The sequence below is a fragment of the Marmota monax genome, unplaced genomic scaffold, assembly GCF_021218885.2.
Source record: "Marmota monax isolate L192 unplaced genomic scaffold, Marmota_monax_Labrador192_F-V1.1 WCK01_AAM20220418_F8-fsc00101, whole genome shotgun sequence".
Lineage (NCBI taxonomy): Eukaryota > Metazoa > Chordata > Mammalia > Rodentia > Sciuridae > Marmota > Marmota monax.
In genome coordinates, this window is record NW_026692786.1 from 4,107,498 (window position 1) to 4,129,523 (window position 22,026).

Here is a 22,026-nt window from a genome sequence, read left to right on the forward strand (position 1 = left end):
TAGGGTTCAGATATGGTCAGGGATGTCCATCTCTGGCATTCTTACCTGCCCCAGCCTGCTGTGTGACATCCTGCGGAGGAATCCTGTTTGAGTTCGAGAGGGAAGAGGTCATAAGCCCACGGAGAAGAGCTGCTCATAAACCAGCTGAAGAGCCAATCTGAACTCGATATGAAGGCCAGGAAGGACTTAGACAGGGGGGAAGAAAGTGTGCACATGGCAGGGATGGGGGGGCCTCCCAGGAAGAGAGAGCAGCAGGAAGCTGGGTTAAGGGGGAGGTCAGAGGAAGGTCATTGGGCAGCAAGAGTGAGATAGTCCTTGGGCCCCCGTTTCGATGTTGCACTTTGGCCAGGGAGAGCTCGTGCCCCTCCGAGTGGGAACCTTTTCTCATCCCTGGTCCAACATTTCCGCAGTGGAATGTCAGCCCCATGGCCAGATTCCAGGTGTTCAAGAGAATCTGAAATTCTCTTTTTATATGAGGGCCCTGAATTTTTGCATGTGCTTGTGCTTATCCATCACCAGGCAGCTGCATTGAGAAAGGAGCTCGCCTCTCCGCCTCAGTTCTCACCCCTAGAAGCCCCATTGGGACCTGCTTCACCTACAGCTGTTTCTCCTAGCTGGGGCCACATCACAGCCAAGGGACCAGGGACCTCTGAAGTAGGAAACTGTCTCGGTGAGCGGGAGGCCTGCAAATGAACTTGCTCAGGAGACACTTGAAAAAAGAGGATCCCTGTTCTCAGGTGTCTGCAGGGTGAGGGTGGCAGGGGGTGAGCACAGGCCTCATGCATTATGCAAATCGGAACTGGGCCTGCGAAATGGGCAAGCTTGCACATGGAGAGCTTCCTGGCATCGCAGGTGTTGGAGCCAAGGCCAGCGGCTCCGACAGAGGCATCAGTCATCTGAAGTGGGACCTGACCACATGCCCTGTGCAAAGGCCCCTTCCAATCTGGGCTTCAGGAGGCTCCAGCAAAGTAGCTTCCCAGGCATCCTGTGCATCACGGATGAGGGTCCCTGCAGCACAAACAAGCAGCAGCACCTTCCTCGGACCAGCTCATCCTCAGAGCAGGACAGAACCAAATGCATGTGTGGACAACCCCTCAGTCCCCCACCCCAGGTTCTGCCCAGGTAGCCTGTGGCACAGGCAGAGCAATTAATAACCTTGGCACCTGGATGAGAGGCCTGGCAGGTTCCTCCTCTTCTCCATTTCCCTTCCCAGTGCCTGTGAATAAATTAATCCCCTAATACATAATTAACTCGAAGTTGAAAGGTGAAGTCAAACTTAACCAATTTACTGTTCTGGAGCCGGTTTAGTTCGGATCATGTGATTTTAATTCTTTCCGTATGACCAGGTGATGGGGAAGGAGGAAGGGGGGAGAGGAAAATGCACAGATTAATTTCATTCCTTAACCTCCCTAATGCGCCTGCTTGCTTGCATCGTGTTGCAGACAGCAGATCATCACATGATTTATGGGACTGACCGCTGCCTGCATCTCTCAGGCTAATGACACACACACTGGAGTCATTGATTTGTATGAGTGGCCCCCACTCTTCATTTATCACAATTTAATGTAAGAGTTTGCAATGCAGAAAAAAAAATCCACATGGGAAACACGGACCCATAGGCCCAGCCGCTAACCAGTTATGAATCATTTGCTGCCTTTTAATATATAGACTATTCTATTCTGGAAAATGCCCCGTAAGGTCATATTCTTCTCCTGAACATCCCGACAATTAAAGTCCCCAAGAAGCTGTTTTAAGATGCATGACCCACCAGCACCTTTGTTAGCTCACGCTCTCCTTGTAATGCATGGTATCGATTTGCGTCTGAACTCTCCGGAACCCTTCATAAGCCATAACCCACGGAAGTTTCCGAGGGCAGGGCTGCAGAAGCCAGGTCTGGATGCCCAGGAACTCCTGGGATGGACCAGCCAGGCCACATGTGGGCGTAGGGCACGGCCCCTTCCCCACACAAATGCGATGGTGTACCCAAAGGGGCTTGTAACAACCAACACCAGACCAACCCCTCACTCGATGTTAAGAGTGTTTGAAAGTAGAGCATTTTATTTCTGATTACTAGATATGGCCGTAAGTTAATTTTCTGGAAGATTCAGAAAAAGAACTAAAAATATGGCGAATAACAAGACTGAGAGAGCCCTGGGTCTCCCAAACTGAAGAGAATGTACCCCGGGATAATGCCACCAGGGTTACTCAAGGCCCTTGGGACAGCTAAGCACATCTTCCCGGGGTTGGGGGAGGGCATATGGATTCCAAGCTCTAGGAAGAAAAAAAAATATTTTACTCAAAACACACATGAGCATGTGTCTTAGTCCCTTTTTAGTTGCTATATCAAATTCCTTGAGATGGATAATTTATTAGGAAAAGAGGTTTATTTTGGCCCTGCATTCTAGAGACTGGGAAGTTCACGATCAGATGGGTGCATCTGGTGACGTCCTTCTCACTGGTGGGGATTCTACCGAGCCCTGAGTGATGCAGGGCACACTCCAGGGAGACGAAGACACATTCAAAAGAGCCACATTGGGGCTGGGGATGTGGTTCAAGCGGTAGCGCGCTTGCCTGGCATGCGTGCGGCCCGGGTTCGATCCTCAGCACCACATACAAAGATGTTGTATCCGCCGAAAACTAAAAACAATATATATATATATATATATATATATATATATATATAAAATTTTAAAAAAAAGAGCCACATTGCCTTTTATGACAGACTCACTGTCTAGATGACCATTAATCCCTTAACCCAGAAGGGATTCATCCACTCATGAGGGCAGAGTACTCACATCCAAATCATCTTAAAGGGTCCACCTGGTCCCACCCTGTGCTACCTGGTCCTTCCTTTCATATCACACAAAGCAGATTCAATTTCAGCATGAGTTTTGTTGGAAACTGTGAAACCGGAAGACTACGATATATAGTAAAATGGAAAACACTTTTTTTTTTTAAGGTAGAATAGAAATCTACTTATGCAGGAACCACCATCCCAAAGTTGCTTGATTGTGGAGGTGTGACCTCTGGTCTGATGTACTGCAAGGAGAAAATTTGGGAAGCATGGATTTTGTTGACCAGAGTCAGAGAGGCAGATGCCTATGGGGCAAAGAGGGCAGGTGGGGACCAGAGCCACAGGACCCAGGAGCCGTCGGCCAGGAGAACACCACTCAGTTGGAGAATGATGGAAAGCCAGGTCCTGCTCTCTAATTTTTTAAGATAATAGGACACCTATATTTTTCAGCTTCAGAGTAATGGAAAGAACACAGTTTAACTCTAACTGAATGTCAGAGCTGGGGTGCCAGCTGCCCACTGGTGTGACCTGCCTAACACCTGCACATTTACTGTATTGTCCACCAAAACCCAGTCTCTCTCCCTCCGGAGGTAATTCTCTTGCCACATCCAGGAAAGGAGATTGCTGAGAAAACCTGGTACGCCCTAGAAGTGGTTTTCTTAGCCTTGGCAACCACAGAAAGAAACTTTTGTGCAACCCATCATGGATGGGAGGTCAGGTTCAATGTCAAAGCCAAGAATTCCAAAGGAGAAGCTCTGGATAGAGAGTAAGATGGAAATAGGTGTCTATTCATTGAATTGGTTTTAAAAAAGCAATGGGTATAAACATTGAGTTGTGCTGGATGAATAGTTCTAGAGATCTGCATATGACATAGTTCCCATAGTTAATGAGGCACTGTGCACGTGAAATTTGTTAAGGGGATGGGTCTTATGTTAAGTGTCTTCACTTTAAAAAAAAGTTCAGGGTAGTGGGGAACCAAAGAAACTCTTGTAGGTGTTGGACGTATCGACACCATGGGTGGGATCTCGAATGTCCCCAAGGACTCATGTGCTGGAGACTTAACTGCCAGCCTGGGAGGTGCTAGAGCCTTCAGGATATTGGGGCCTAGTAGAAGGAAGTTAGGTTATCAGGGGGTGCCCTTGAAGGAGATTTTGGTACCCCAACCCTTTCCTCTCTCTTTTTGACTCCTGGCTGCTACAAGGTGAGCAGCTGCTTGTACCACAGGTTCCCGACAAGATGTAACTTGCCATGACAGGGCCAAGCAGCTATGGACTGAAACCATGAACCAAAATCAACCTTTCCTTCTGGTAAGTTGATCATCTCTGGTATTTTGTCACAGTAATGGAAAGCTGATGAACACCGCCTAGTACTTGAATGAAGGTGATGGTATCACAGGTGTTGGTTTCTGTTTAAGCTCATCAAATTGAACGTAATCCCTATGTACACTTCCTAGTACACAGAATATACTTCAGTGCAACTTCAAATTGCTATTTAATTATAATACGATCTTTGGTACTACTTTCAATAAATACAAAGCAATTTACAATAACTCACCCCCTCAAAAAAAATAAAATAAATAAAACTCTTATAATCATAAGCTAGAATGTTTTATCAATCCTTGAATAAATTCTTTCCTAAAAGTAATCGCTCTGAAGATATTATCTTGGTTCATTTGGCATTTTTCTACCAAGTTTGTTTTGTAGTAACGTCTGCCATTTTCCCAGAAGCACCCCACGGCCACATCTTGAAAAAAGGAGAAATAGGGGGAAAAAAATCTGAAATAATGGCCTGCTTTCTTCCTGATAAGTTCCAGCGCCCCGATGGAAGGCTTCAACGTGCAGCAGTCTGGACCACGCGTGTGGAGTCTGAGCTCATTCATCCTGGTTCCTGACTTGGTGCTGCTGCCTGGGATTGTGCAGCAGGAGAGCTGGTGCCTCCAAAGGAAAGGGAGTCCGCACAGGGGACTGGATCAGAGATGGACCGAATGCTGAATTACGAGCCCACGAGGGAGGCCCGCACGGTCTCCGCAGGAGCAATGGCAGTGATGGGGAGAAGATGCCACCTCCAGATGCCCAGCGGAGATTTGCTTTGGGTGTGAAGTGTCAGGGAAGCAGCTCATGACCAGGAGGATCTGATACTAGAGGTCAACATGCCTGGGAGTCTGGGAGCTACTGCAGGATATGAGACTGTTGCTTGGGTTTCTCACTGAGATCCCCATTCTTTCACTCACTCATTCATTCATTCAACACATGCATATAGATACCTCTGGTTGGCCAGGCTCTGTGCCAGCACTGGGGGGTAAGGAGAGGGGCATCCTGGGCGTGGTCCTTATCCTCACACAGCTAACATTTGGAGTGGAGATAGGGGATGCACTATTAAGGGAAAAAATATCTTAGGCAATTGCAGATGGAGGGACAGGAACACTGGAGTGGGTGTTTGGAGTGGTCATCTGTAAAGAGGTGGATCATGAGCTGAGAGTAAAATGGGGATTCCAGAGAAGCGCATTCCCCACAGAGTGAGCAGCAAAGGGCCAGGTCCCTGAGGCAGCCTGAGTCTGACGTGACTTGGGGACAGAAATCCGTCCTGTGTATCCAGAGGTAAACACGCTTTACTCACGTGAGGCCAAACCTCATGCCCCTCAAGCCACCCGCAAAGCAGAGTGTTGTGTGGGCTATTAGGGGAGCCAAAGAGGTAGTCACACACATAGCCAACCCCTGGACCTGGGGAGTTGACAAAAACTGGGTTCAGTCCTGTAGGAATCTACCGTCTTCGAGAAGGAGGGGAACACAAGGGCTACCAGCATGTACTGTGAGGTCTCTGCAGGACAAACACACCCACAGGGCATGAGGAAACGTCAACTACAGGAGGTTCTCAAGGCTCTGGAAGGAAGAGGAAGTATTTGCAGAGGAGCCGAGTGTGGGAACGGCTCCTCCCAGTGTGGTCTTGAAAGCCTGGGAGCCAGACCAGCTGTGAGTGTGGCGGGGCCACCAGCTGCAGGCACATGGAGGCAGGAGAGTGGCCAGAAGAGAGTGGTCATAGAACGCAGAAGGACTCACGTTAGAGCTCACCCGTCTGAGGTGAGCTAGTAGCTTCCACTGCCAGCGGCTGCAGGAATGGCCAGTCGGGGAGCCCCAAGGAGCGCTCATCGGACAGAACACATCTGGCTAGTGATCGCCCAGGCCGAGGCCTTCCCCTCAGACACTGGTGACTTGAGCATCTCTCACAGAACACGCACTTGGGCCAGCACCCTGAGGCAGTCAGGTGGGCACTGGCCGAGGGCCGACAGTGCCCTATATTCCTGTTTGGTTGGCAATGCAGGTGGAATCTCGCCCGTCAGCAGCTGTCACACTTACCCTGCCCTGTCCTGCCGTGGCCTACAGGCCAGACGGGTCTCCAGGCTACCCCGTTGACTATGTGGGTGCAAACCAGTGGCAACCACTTCCTTATCCTTAAACTAGTGACTCCATGCCAATGGCTCATTGATCTCCCTACCAGCCCCGTAGGATAAGCACAGTCATTGCCATTTCACATGAGAAGACAGTCCCAGAGAGGCTCCTTGACCTGCTCCAGGTTGCACAGTTAATAGATAACGAGGCCAGAGTGGTAGGACGCATGCCTTTGGGGGTGCACCCGTGGCTGTAGGTGCCACAGAGACATCATGATTGGCTTTTGCTGATAGCAGAGCCTAAGACCAGGGCTTGTGTGCAGGGGATTCCGGGGGCTGGAGAAAGGGGTTGGCAATGGGGGAAAAGCTGATCTAAAAGCTCAGGAGGAACGCAGAGGCAGGAAGCAGGGATGTGGGGTGCAACCTAGTTGGGGTTGGTGGGGCAGCCTGCACGCAAGAACAAAAGGCAGGCCAGAGACTAGGTGTGGAGGTGCAAGCTAGCCAGAGACATCAACTTCCACCATAAAACACGGTTTCCTTTACATTCCTCATTCAGTCCTAGGCTCCGTGTCAGGTGGGACACTCCCCAGACTCAGAGCTTGGGCAGAGAGCTGAACCCAGCTACATTTTTTTCCAAATACTGTTTTGTCATTGTATTATTTGACTATTGTCCCCTCTGTTTGTCAAATGATGGTTTTCCTGTTTATGATACTGCAGGCTGCTCTGTCTTGGGCTTGCTGCTCTCTGCAGACACCCCGATCCTTGCATAGTGCAGGTTCTGTTTTCCAATCAGGCTGCAGCCTCCTCTGAGGCAGGGGCTGCTTGAATTAATGATGTTCCTGCAATAGCAGCAGTCAAAATAGCAGATATCACCAGGCCTGCTGGCAGGCTCTTGTTTGCCACCTGCCCTCATACCAATTATAGCACCTGGATGGGCCCCCCGCACCGCCCCGTGTCGGCATCTCCCACAGGGATCACTTTGGCCAGAGTAACTGCGCTGTGCTCAATGAAGAGCTCTGAATTGACTGATGGCAAACAGTCACAAGAGCAGGAAGAAGCAGCCAGCCTTCCTCAAGTAAGTCCAGAGCCTACGTCTCTACTCACTTACTGGAATCTGGTGATCCTGTAGATGCTTCTGCCTTTAACTATTATTAATGTTCAGCTCAAGTGGTGCTCAGCTGCATGAGGGCAAGGGTTTCTCCCTGCCTTGTTCACCTGCCCCAAGTCCTGCTATCCAGAAGGGGCTCTATAAATGCTGGTACATGGATACGACTATTTTTTTTTTTGAAAGTTAATTTCTTCTTTCCACTCTGTCTTATAAAGATGTTGGGTGGAGGAAAGATGCTCCGATTTGTGTGAGCTCCCTTTTTTTTTGGTACTAGGTACTCAGGGGCACTCAACCACCGAGGCTCATCCCCAGCCCTATTTTGTATTTTATTTTTAGAGACAGGGTCTCACTGAGTGGCTTAGCACCTTGCTTTTGCTAGGCTGGCTTCGAACTTGAGATCCTCTTGCCTCAGCCTCCCAAGCTGCTGGGATTACAGGCGTGAGCCACTGCACCAAGCCGTGCTTCACCACAGCAGGTCGTGCTCCCTTTTTGACAGCCAGTCCTGCGTGCTGGAGGGTTGGTGGGAGGAGGAAAGGCAGCCCTGAGCACAACAGCGCTCTGGACACTTTGACTCCCTGCACAAACCTGGGGCCTCAAGGGCGAGTCACAGTTTCATTATTACAGTGGGGGCATGTTGTGAAATCATAAGTTTGTTTAACCCGCACACGTTCAGCCAAAGGCAGGTACAGGGGAAAAGACAGAAAAGACAGATTCTACCCCCCTTGCCCTTGTTGGGAACCCATGCCTTGTCCCAGGAGGACTGTCCCTGTGGTTACCTCTGTGTAACCTGTCACCAAACCCCATCAGCCGTGGCACTCTAAACAGTCAGGCATGTGGAGTCCACTCTTCTGTTGGTCCTGCCCCCTCACAGGCATGTCTTCTTGGAGACACCATCATCCAGGGTAACCCTGAGGCTATCACAGGTAGCGGATCCCTGTGTCTCCTTCCACCCCATCCCCAGTCATTGGTGGATCCCACGAGATTAACTGGGGGCGGTGCAGCCTCTTTGGGTCTTGGGCTGGAAACAGGCTTGTTTCTTAGGAAGCCTATGGGTCCTCACACTTCTGCCTCCCTTTCCCTCATGCCTTGAATGTTTTCCATGGGGCAGCGCACTCTCTCGCTCCACGAAACTGTACTCATGAATCTCGCCCTGCCCTGGAGCTTGGGTTTCTGGGAGTTTAAAGTTGGGGAAAGACTCTCCGTTGCTGTATTTCAGCCCTGAGCCTGAACAATGAAAGTGGGGTGGGTTGAGGGAGTGGGGGAAAGACATCAGTTAATATTTACGATACTATCTTGCGACTGTCCTTAGACATTAGAATCCACCTCCACATCTGCAACTTCTGCAGCCACAGATTCAACCAAATTTATGCTTTTTTTTTTTAACTGTATCTATACTGAATACCTACAGACATTTTTTTCTTGTCATTATTCCCTAAACAATAGAGAGTAACACCTATTTACATAGCATTTACATTGTATGAGATAAGTAACCCAGAGGTGATTTAAGCTATACAGGAGGAAGTACGTAATATGCAAATACTATGCTGTCTTATGTAAGTTATTTGAGCTTCTGCAGATTTTTATGTCCACTGGGGTTCTGGAACCAAGTTCCCCTGGATAACAAGTGATGACTACATGTAATTTAGTTGTTCAAAGCAATACCATAAGATAGTTTCATTTTTTGCTTCCATTTCATGGATCAGGAAAAGCAGGGCTAATGAACATAAATGACTTCCTTGGAGTCACAGTCATGATTCACACCCAGGGGTGGGTCGCCTATGGGTCGCCTTCTCACAGTCATACTAGCCCATCCATCCCTCAAAAACAAAATTAACAACTGAAAGGAAGAGGAAGCAGCTAGCAGGGCCAAGAGGTAGGACCAGTCAGGTGGCCCCAAACCTGCCCTTCTCCAGCCTGCATCCTAGGTAGGGTCTACAGATCCCTAAGCTTAACAGCTGGGGTTTACAGAAGCAAGTTTTATTAGCAATCGAGTCCTTGTGATTTAGAGAGTTCACATGAAGTAGAACTGATTTTCAATTTACTTTCCTTCTTGGAAAATAATCAGTTCTTCCTGTTGGAGTTGATACAGGTCAGCTCCTTCTGATTGGCACCAGGGTTCCTTTTAGCATTCAGTGTTCTTGCCTACTATCATTGAGAATCAGATCATGAGGAGCCAGCATCAGGGTGGACTCAGAGCTGGAAACTGTTCACTTTCAGCTTTACATCCCTGAGAACCTTTTTTGGTGTTTGACATACAAGAGAGACTCTTTAACCTGACATGATGTATGCTGGTTCTGGTGGGGCATGTAGATCATGCTTTACTTCATTTATGTCTTTATCGCACCTGTTATATTGCAGACAATGGCATGTTACAGATAATTTTACAGACAATGACAACGAAGAACAGATGTATGTTGAAAACCATAGAATAACCACTTGAAAAAGAAAATAGAGTGGAGGTAAAATGGAACTCTAAAAAATAAAGTTAATCCAAAAGAAGATAGGGAAGAAGAACAAAAAGCAGAGGAGACAAATTTAAAAAGTAGCAAGATAATAAACTCAACCATTTTGAAAATTGCACTAAATGTAAATGGTCTAAACATTTTTACTAAAAAAAAAAAAAAAGAATGTCATATCAGGTATAAAAATAAAGCCCATCTATAGATTGACTGAAAAAGTGTGCTCTTTAAAAATAGAGAATAAAGAAGGTAAAAATGAGATAGCAAGTGTTCTTCAGAAATAATAGAAAGACAAACTGGTATAACTATAAAATGAAATAACCCTGCTGAGCACTAAAAAGGAACAACCCATCAATGTATACAATACGAAAAAAATCTTTAATGCAATTTTTTTCTAAATGAAAGAAAATAAACCAAATGGCTACGTATTACATGATTCAGTTTATATGACATTAGAGAAAAGTTAAAACTATAAATAATCAAACAGATCTGTAATTGCCAGGAATTAGAAAGTGGGGAATATTCAACTACAAAGGGATACACAGGGCATAGATGAAATTGTTCTGCAAGGCACTAGGGTGGTGAGTACATGACTTTGATTTTTTTTTTTTTGAAATCCACATAAGTGTACACTACAAGGAACAAACTTATACTTTGCATTTTTAAAATTAACTGGATGTTGAAAGAATTCAAGCTGGAATGCAAGCCATTACCAATTATTCTAACCCTATTACAAGTGGGTGGCATGTCTCCATTGGGTAAAGAAAAAGGGCTGATCTAAGTAAAAACAAAATTTACTGTATATAGTGCTGGGGATATAGCTCAGTTGGTAGAGTGCTTGCCTCACATGCACAAGGCCCTGGGTTCAATCCCCAGCACCATACACACACACACACACAAAAAAAAAAAAACAAAAACAAAAACAAGAAAACCTGTATAAAAATACTTCACTCTAGGTGATGAGCTTGTGTCTCACAGAACAAGTTAAAAGCCTGAAACTGCTTAACATATATAAACATATATAACAGTTGAACAAACAAGGCAGTAATTTACAAATAATAAAAGTGAAATTTCTATTAGAGAAAGAAGTTACAAAAAAGGACAGCGGATGAGAAGAGGCAGCAAATGTTATAATAATTGTATAGACTGTTTTACATAATAGTTATATGAGATCGATAAATACTTCCTCCCTCACTTATGAAGTGGAAATTAATTTCCTCCATCGAAGTAAGAACTTGGTGACATGCTTCTAATAAATAGAATTTGGAAAGGGGAAAAACAATGACTTTACAGCAGAGAAACCAGACAATTAAACAAGTAATCAAAGTTAATATCACCAGTTCATGACACTTTTTATCATTTGTTCCTTTTATGATGTGCTCTGCACCTTCTATAACCTCAATAGAATTATGAGAGGATGTCAGACAAACATAAATGGAGGAGCATTCCACAAACTACTTAACTAGTATTCTTCAAATGTACAAGGTGATGACAAACAAAAATACGGAGACAGTATCACAGAAAAAAAAGGAGGCTGAGGAGACACGACAACTAAATACAAATGTCAACTCTTGAAACAGAAAATGGCATTAGTGGAAAACCTGGGGAAATCCAAATAGAGTCTACAATCACTTATGATGCGCCATTATTAACTTCTTAATTTTAACAAATGCACAATAGTTGTATAAAATTTTAACATTAGGCCGTGTTAAAATGGTTAAGATGTGAGGTGTCCCCCCCCAAAGCTCACATGTGAGACAAAACAAGAAAGTTTAGAGGTGAGATGTGTGAGAACCTTAACCTAATCAATCAGTGGATTTACCCAATGGTGTGAATTTACTGGGTAATAACTATAGGCAGGTAAGGTGTGGCTGGAGGAGGTGGGTCATTGAGGGCATGCCTTTGGGGTTAAAATGTTGTCCCTCAAAAGGAACATTGCTAGTGATAAAGAGGTACATTTCATAATGACATAAAAGAATTGATTTGCCAAGACCACAAAGCATTCCTAAAGCCATAAGCCTACCCATATCTAATAATAAAGCTTAGGACTGGGGATGTGGTGAGGTGGTGCAGCGCTCTGGGTTTGACTCCCAGAAACACAAATAGTAATGCTAAAGTCTTAAAGTAGAGTGAAAGAAAGAAGAAAGAAGGAAAGAAAGAAAGAAAGAAAGAAAGAAAGAAAGAAAGAAAGAAAGAAAGAAAGAAAGGAAGGAAGGGAGGGAAATAAAAATTAACAATTATTTTTAAAGACACTCATCTCTCAGTGAGTCCAATAATGTGAAGACAAAAAATCAGTAAAGATGTAAAAGATTTGAGTGCCACATTCTCAGTGTGCTAGAGCCAATTTGCAGAGATCTGTGATGGCAAGTTGTATTCCTCTCTTCTCCATGCAACACCCAGTGACATCACACTAGTAGCTTAAAATTGGCATGACAAGAGTATTTATACCACCAAGTCATAAAATGCTACAAATGCTTTTTCTCTCCTGATAACCATTCACCAGGATACTATTATCAATCAGTCAATAATAAATGGCATTTAGTGACAATTAGAGAATCCCTTGAAACAATAGAAACACATTTTTTCTCAAGTCTATATGGGTCATTCAACAAGATAGCCTATATTCTTGGACATAAAATGAGTTTTAATAAGCTTAAAATAATGGAAATCATGGAAAATATGTTGTTTGACCACCATGGAAGTAAAGTAGAAATCAACTATAAGATATCTAAAAAAATCCACAAACATTTGAAAATCAAACAATGCATTTCTAAATAACTCATGCATCAAAGAAGAAATCACAGGAGGAAAAATAAAATATCATAACATGGAAACATAATATGAACTAAATAAAAAGAAAACATCAAAATGTGTGGGTTATAACTCAAAAAGGATTGGGGAGGCTGGGCGTGGTGTCATACACCTGTAATCCCAGCGGCTCTGGAGGCTGAGGCAGAAGGACAGCGAGTTCAAAGCCAGCCTCAGCAAAAGCAAGGTGCTAAGCAACACAGTGAGACCTTGTATCTAAAAATAAAATACAAAATAGGGTTGGGGATGTCGCTCAATGGTAAAGTGCCCCTGAGTTCAATTCCCAATAGCAAAAAAAAAAAAAGGATTAGGGAAAATTTATGACTTTGCTGTTTGTTATCAGAGAGAAAAACAAAAAGTCTTGGACTAAGGATGTAGCTCCGTGGCAGAGCTGTTGCCTCTCATGGTGTGAGACCGTGGGTTCCATCCCCAGTTCTGCAAGGGAAACTAAAGAAAAATAATAGACTAAAATCAATGAGTTCAGTTTTACTTGAAGAAATTAGAAAAACAAAAGTAACTGAAATCCAAAATGAGCAAAAATCAAGGAAATAAAATGGAGCAGACATTAATAAAATAGAGAGCAGGTAAACAATTGCAGTTAAACTTTGGTTCTTTAAAGGATCAATAAAATTGAGAAAACACTAGGTAGATGAATCAGTAAAAAAACAAAAACAAAACAATAGGACTTAAAGAAGAGTCATCACTACATATCCTACAGATACTAAAAGGAAAATGGGGGAATATTAGGAAACACTTTGTATCTGTAGATTCAACATCCTATGTGAAATTGATAAGTTTCTTGAAAGATACAAACCACGAATGCATACTGACTTAAATGGCCCTTTACTGAAGACATTGAATTCATAATTTAAATTTAAAAGTTTTTGACAAAGGAGAAACCAACTGATTGATGAATTCTACCATCTATTTACACAATAAACCATATTGATTCTACACACACTCCAGAAGGAAAATATTCCCATTCATTTTATGTGGCCAGCATTCCTGCTATCAAACTAGACAAACATTATCATAAAAGAAAACTACACATTAATAGACTTCATAAATATGCATGCAGAAATCCTTAACAAAATTTTAGCAAATTCAATCTAGCAATAGATATAATATGTCATGACTAAATATGCTTATTTAAGGAGTAGTAGATTATTTTTATATTAAAAAAATCAATAAATACAATTCACCTTATTAACAAACTAGAAGAAGAGGAAAGAGCCACAAATACATTCTGCTACAGCACTTGTTTGGAAATGTGAATTTACTACAACACAATTGATACATTAGGCAACAATTTGAATTTTGTGTTTGTGCAGTTTTTGTCTGTGCAAAACACTAGGTGAATGCAGAAAGCTGCACACAGCTGAAATGAGTCATGTAGTAATATACAAAAAGCACACAGCCACACACCTCAAACATCTGCCAACTACTTCAGTTAACCACCTATGTTATGAACAAGATGTGTTCCACCCAATCTAAGATAACCTTCTTTCCACCATTTCACATGAATCCTTAAGCTACAGCTTTTCTGATACCCAGTTCTACCAGCAAAATTCAGGTCTATTTCAAAATAAAAAAGTGCCATATTTATTGTAATACCTGTGCATTTCCTAACCATGTAATCCATGTACAACTGTGCTGCCATTTTTCTTAGGTTTATGTGTGTCACTAACAAAGTTCATGAGTGTTGTACTATCTCTCTGCAATTGTTTTCACTGTGGTTTTTCTTCTGCAAGATTTTAAATAGCATGATGCTTTTTTATTATTATAAATTTGTATCTTTAAGTCTATATTCAAACAGATAACAATAAATCTGCACTGTCTCAATTTGAATATTTCATTAATATGATTCAGAAATTCCTTTAATCTGAAGAATGCAGAGAAGACAGCTTCTATTTCCACCCTGCTATTAGCCCATTATCTGTATTTGACAGATTCTGTTTCATCTAGGAGAGAACAAATAGCTCTCATCAGAAACTACTCTTGATCCTCCTATTTTCTAATGTCATGTTCCTCTTACCCACTCACTTAGAAATGCTAAGGCAGACCAGTCCCATAGTTACTTATTTTCATGGCTCAGCCTAGTTTCTTTTGATTTTGTCATGGTGGCATCAGGATCATAAGCAATGAGGTTTTTATGTAATAACTAACTGTACTGTCAAGTATTTTCCCATGGAAGTTTCATATTTTAATTTAGACTTTTTTGATTTTTTTCTCCACCCATAATTTTTTATTCTAACTTGATATCACCATTTTTTTAAAGAGAGAGAGAGAATTTTAATATTTATTTTTTAGTTATTGGCAGACACAACATCTTTGTTTGTATGTGGTGCTGAGGATCAAACCCGGGCCGCACACATGCCTGGTGAGCGTGCTACCGCTTGAGCCACATCCCCAGCCCACCTTTTTATTTTTTTATCAGAATTTTTCATGAAGTTTTTACTTCCATCTCTTCAGCTCAAATATCCAAACTTTTAAAATGTGAACTACCAGTCATATCAAACTTAAGAAGCCTTCTTCTTTGATGACATCCTATTCTTTCTTCTTTTTTTTTAATTTTTAAATTTATTTTAATTAGTTATACATGACAGTAGAATACATTTATGCACTTTGATATAGATGGGATATAATTTCTCATTTTTCTGACTGTACATATTGCAGAATCATATTGGTCATGTAGTCACATACATACATAATATAATAATGTCTGTTTCATTCTACTATCTTTCCTATCCCCACCACCCGCCTCCTCCCCTCCCATCATTTCCCTTTACCTAATATAAGGTAATGCTATTCTTCCCCATGCCGCCTGCCTTATTGTGAATTAGCATCTGCATATTAGAGAAAACATTCGGCCTTTGGTTTTGTGGGATTGGCTTATTTCGCTTAGCATTATATTCTCCACCTCCAACCATTTTACTGGTAAATGCCATAATTTCACTCTTCTTTAAAGCTGAATAATATTCCATTGAGTATATATACCACATTTTCTTTATCCATTCATCTATTAAGGGACACCTAGGTTGGTTCCATAGTCTAGCTATTATGAATTGAGCTGCTATAAACATTAATGTGGCAGCATCACTGTAGTATGCTGATTCTAAGTCCTTTGGGTATAATCCAAGGAGTGGGATAGGTGGTTCAAATGGTGATTCCATTCCCAGTTTTCTGAGGAATCTCCATACTGCTTTCCATAGTGGTTGTAACACTAGTTTTTCTAGTGTTTTGAACATGAAGGTGTGTTATATTTTGTCAAATGCTTTTTCTGCATCTATTAAGATGATCATATGATTCTTGTTTTTAAGTCTATTAATATGATGAAGTACGTTTATTGATTTCCATATTTTGAAACAACCCTGCATTCCTGGGATGAACCCCACTTGATTGTGGTGCACTACCTTTTTAATATGTTTTTGTATGCAATTTGCCAGAATTTTATTGAGAATTTTTGTGTCTACGTTCATCATGGATATTGATTTGAAGTTTTCTTTCCTTGATGTGTCTTTGTCTGGTTTTGGTATCGGGGTGATATTAGCCTCATAGAATGAGTTTTGAAGGGTCCCCTCCTTTTCTATTTCATGGAATACTTTGAGGAGAATTGGTGTTATTTCTTCTGGATAGTCTTGTAGAACTCGGCTGAGAACCATCTGGTGGCAGATTTTTCTTGGTTGGTAGGCTTTTGATGACATTTTCTATTTCATTATTTGAAATTGATCTGTTTAAATCATGTATGACCTCCCCATTCAGTTTGGGTAGGTCATATGTCTCTAGAAATTTGTTGATGTATTTGGTATTTTCTATTTTATTAGAGTATAAATTTTCAAAATAGTTTCTAATTATCTTCTGTATTCCAGACGTGTCCATTGTGATATTTCCTTCTTCATCTTGTATTTTTGTAATTTGAGTTTTCTCAGTTTTTCTCTTCATTAGCATGGCCAGGAGTTTATCTATTTTATTTATTTTTTTCAAAGAACCAACTTTTTGTTTTGTCAATATTTTCAATTGTTTCTTTTGTTTTGATTTCATTGATTTTATTCTGATTTTAATTATTTTCTGTCTTCTACTGCTTTTGGTGTTGATTTGTTCTTATTTTTCTAGGGCTTTGAGATGTAGTGTTAGGTCATTTATTTGTTGACTTTTTATTCTTTTAATGAGTGCACTCAATGCAATAGACTGCCGCAGTCTGGCTGGGCACAAATCATGAGCCACTCAAGCAGGAACAAACTTTATTTCCGAACTCCCCCAAATGCCACCCACAGGGCCCTTCCAGGGCCACCACACACCAACCAAAGTGAACTCCCCAGGAATCCCCAGGAGAACTCCAAAGTAGCCCAAGGCGGACAGCAGGGGTCTATATACAATTGAATACAAAGCCTGTTTGAATCCAGCATCATCTTCATGGCTCGCCTCTCAACCATTACTTCTGGCAAAATGCCAGGGGCCATTCCCACTCGGTTGTGGCTCTCAACAATAGACTTTCCTCTAAGTACTGCCTTCATAGTGTCCCAGAGATTTTGATATGTTGTATCAGTGTTCTCATTTATCTCTTAAGATTTTTTTTTATTTCATCCTTGATTTCTTCTACTATCCACATATCATTCAATTATGTATTATTTAGTCTCCATTTGTTACAGTACCTTCTATTTTTATTTTATCATTGATTTCTAATTTTATTCCATTGTGGTCTAATAGAATGCAGGGTATTATTTCTGTTTTTATGTATTTACTAAGAGTTGCTTTGTGGCATAAGATATGGTCTATTTTAGAGAAGGAGCCATGTGCTGCTGAGAAAAAAGTATATTTTTTTGTTGATGGATGAAATAATCTATATATATCTTTTAAGTCTAAATTATTGATTATATTATTTAGTTCTATAGTTTCCTTATTTAGTCTTTGTTTGGAAGATCTGTCCAGTAGTGAGAAAGGTGTGTTAAAGTCACCCAGTATTATTGTATTGTGGTCTATTTGACTCTTGAAATTGAGAAGGTTTTATTTGATGTACGTAGATGTTCCATTGTTTGGGGCATAAATATTTAAAATTGTTATGTCCTGCTTATATATACTTCTCTTAAAAAGTATGAAATGTTCTTCTTTGTCTCTTTTGATGAACTTTGGTGGAAGTCTACTTTATCTGAGAAGAGAATGGAAACCCCTGTTGTTTACACAATCCATATGAGTGATAAGTTTTTTCCCATCCTTTCACCTTCAGCCTGTGGATGTCTTTGCCCATGAGGTGAGTCTCTTGAATACAACATATTGTTGGATCTTGCTTTTTAATCCAATCTGCCAGTGTCTGTCTTTGTATTGATGAGTTTAGGCCGTTAACATTGAAGCTTATTATTGAGATATGATTTGTATGCCCTGTCATTTTGATTTATTTCGGGTTTTTGATTTATCTTGGTTTCTCATTTGGTTGAATATCCCTTTAGTGTATCTCCTCCCTTTTCTGGTTTTCACTTTTTTTTTTTTTTACTTCATCCTCATGGAATATTTTGTTGAGAATGCTCTGTAGGGTAGGCTTTCTAGTTGTGAATTCTTTTAATTTTTGTTTATCAGGGAATGTTTTAATTTCATCTTCAAATCTGAAACTTAATTTTGCTGGATATAAAATTCTTGGTTGGCATCCATTTTCTCTTGAAATATACTATTCCAGGACCTCCCAGCTTCGAGAGTCTGGGTTGAGAAATCAGTTGAGATCCGGATTGGTTTCGCCCTATATGTAATTTGATTTTTTTTCCCTCTCATAGCCTTTAAGATTTTATTTTCATTCTCTGTGTTAGTCATTCTCATTATGATGTATCTTGGGGTGGATCTCCTGCAATTTTATACATTTGGGGTCTGTAAGCCTCTTGTTTTTTATTTTTCCATTCTATTCTTTAGGTTTGGGAAACTTTCTGCCATTATATCATTAAAAAGATTATGTATTCTTTTGGTTTATATCTCTGCTCCTTCATCTGATAACTCTTAAATTTGCTCTTTTCATGTTATCTCATAATTGTTGGATGTTCTGTTCATGGTTTCTTATCATCTTCTCTGCATGTTCAACTCTATTTTCATGATTATATATTTTGTCCTCATTGACTGAGATTCTGTCTTCCAACTGGTCTAGGCTGTTGGTGATGCTTTCCATTGAATTTATAATTTGGTTTACTGATTTCTTCATTTCAAGGATGTCTGCTTGGTTTTTTTTTTTTTTTTGTGTGTGTGTTTTCCTATCTAAAAGTATGGATCTAAGGCAGGATAAATTCTACCCTGTAGACCTATAGTGTCCCTGAAGATTTCCAGCTCTTTGCCTTTACCATTGAGATCAATATCAACAGCACTCAGTGTCCACAATACGTAGCCTTGAACCTAATAGCGCCCACTGCTTTCTTGCATTAAACCAAAATGATGAGTTCAATAACTATCTATAGTACACACAGAATATTGGTTAAAACGATTTACAATTTCAAATGGTGGATGGGAGAACAGAGGTAATGTAGTATGAAATATTCGCAAGAGAAGCTAGAAATAAAAATTCACAGGAAGAGTGGAAGAGGAGCCGACAGAGATTGGCTGTTTGTTGGAGAAAAGTTGGAAAGATGAGGGAGGAATAGTATGAACAAAAAGAAAAAAAATTAAAGACATAAGAATACAACAAAAATGCAAAACACCATTCATATATCATTGTCCTCCACACACTGATTCAGAAAAAAACATCCATTTCCAAATATGGTAGAGAGATTAGTGAAAAATAAAATAAATAAATCTTGCTGGAAAGTCAAACTGTCTCCGTTAGTGTTCAATAGTTTCTCAGCACTCTAATGTTTCTTGGGATCACCAAACCCAAATCAGCCCTTGCAAACCCAGTCTCTATCCCACCAATGTGGGTTTCATATACCTGAGGCTCAGCCATGCTGCAGTCCCAAGATCTCAATGCTGCTCCTACTTGCAGAGAGACCACCAGGGATACACTCTGCAAAGGAGCAACCCCGAGATACAGCAGCAGGACAAGGGCCATCCGCACTCTCAGCAGGAAGACCCCAGGATCCTCCAAACCTGCAGGCATCCCCACACTGGACCTGTAGGTCCCAGCTGGAGTCCCCAGACAGAGGCCCTTGTGGTGGTAAGCCTGCTGACACCCAGGCCCCAGGCCCTGGCTGGTGTTCCAAAATGGGTGTAGCCACATGCAACCAAACCTGGAGTCTCCCCCAGAGCAGTCCTCTAGACCGTGGTAGCAGCAGTGTGGAGGTGGTTGTTGGCAGCAGGTCAGCAGTAGGTGGCTGCAGCAGAAGCTGCAACTGCAGTTGTGCAAGCAACATCACCAGGCGATCTCCGGGGGTCAGCAGCAATCTCCGCTTCAGTAGCATCTGGGGAAGCGATTTCTTCTGTGGCAGCAGCACCCAGAAAGAAGACCTCCAGGCAATCTCAGGCTGGCACCAGCAGAATCAGAGGCAGCAGCAATGGCGGCAGTGGTGCAAGGGGCAGTTTGATTGACAGGAGACTTATGGTTCAGCGGCAATAATCACAAAGGTAGGGTCGGAACTCACAGCCAAGGTAACCAAGGCCATGTCCAGAGAACCCTATTCTTTCTTTAAACTTGAAGTCCTTGAGCACGGAACACGGGCATCGTGTTGTAGCAGAACTAATTACAATCATCTTAATAGATACAGAAAAAGCGTTGGACAAAATTCAGCACCAATTCATGATAAAAAAAAAAAGAACTCTTAGCAAATGAGGAATGCAGACTTACTATGGTTCAACTTACAATTTTTCACCTTCACAATTCTGTGAAAGCAATATGCAATCAGTAGAAACTAAAATTTAAATTTAAACTTAAAATTTAAAATTTTGATATTTTCCCAGGCTACAGATATGCTATATGATAGTCTTTGATGATGCTAGGCAATGGGAGCGAGTCTCTATGCTATTATAAATCACAGGGGGAACAAATGATGCTTTACAGTATACTATAAAGCTAAGCTTTGACGTTCACTAGGTCAGGTGTATTAAATGCATTCAGGTAACTCCATTGTAAGTCAAGGAGCATCTGTATAAGGGAATTTCTTTGATTGAAGATATCTATGAAAACCCTACAGTTAACATCATATTTAATGATGAGAGGTTAAACACTTTTCTTACAATGGAGAAAGAGACAAGGAGGTCAGCTTCTATCATCTTAATTAAAATTTGCTATAGAGGTCCCCTCCAGCACAATAAGTCAAGAAAAAGAAATAAAAGACTTACAGGCAACATAGCAATTTATGAAGAAAAACCAAGGAATCTACAAAATAAGATGGACTTAATAAAAGGATTCGGCAAGATAGCAGGATATAAAGTCTATGTAAAAATAGGAAACACACAATTTTAAAAATATATCAAAAAATGTATAAAAATGTGAGATAGTCAAGGATAAAATGAACAATGTATAAGAATTATACATTGAGGGGCTGGGGATGTGGCTCAAGCAGTAGCGCGCTCGCCTGGCATGCGTGCGGCCCAGGTTCGATCCTCAGCACCACATACAAACAAAGATGTTGTGTCAGCCAAAAACTGAAAAAATAAATATTAAAAAATTCTCTCTCTCTCTCTCTCTCTCTCTCTCTCTCTCTCTCTCTCTCTCTCTCTCTCTCCCTCTCTCTTTAAAAAAAAAAAAAGAATTATACATTGAGTCATAAATTATTGCTATAAAAATATATATACATTGAGAGCTATAGCATATTTATGGATAAAAACTCAAAACAATATCAATATCTGATTTCCCCTCAAATGAATCTCCAGATTCAGTGGAATTTCAGTCAAAATACATCAGGATTAATGAAAAACTGACAAGCTGAATCAAAAATTGATATGGAAGTCCAAAAATTCTGCAAAAAATAAAACTAATATTGACAAAAATTGAAAGATTTAAACTACTTCCTGAAAAAAAGCCACAGTAATCAAGGTCATGTAGTATTCATGTAAATGTTCAGATCGATTGAATAGAGTCCAGAGTCCAGAAATGGCACCACCCACATACAATGGATTTAGTTTTGAAAAGATGCCAAAGGTTTTCAAGAGGAAGAGGATTTTTTTACAACAACTCTTGCTGAAATAATTATGTGTCCATATGGACAATATGAAACTTCACCTCTTACCTTACACTACGCACAACAATTAGCATTTGGGGAAGAAAAAAGAAAAGAAAATCTTATGACGTGGGACTAGTAAGATTTTCTTGGGAGACAAAAAGTACAGTACAAACCATTAAAAAAATAAGTAAAAATAAAAACCCTGGCAAACTGGACTTAACAAAATTCAAGACTTTTATTCTTTGAAAGATGTGTTCAAGAAAATGAAAAAACAAGCCACGGACTAGGTGTTTTAGTCAGCTTTTACACTGTTGTGACAATAAGGCTTGAGAAGTTCAATGTAGAGGAGGAAAATTTTATTTTGGTTCATGGTTTCAGAGGTCATTATAAATGTCCAACTCCATTGC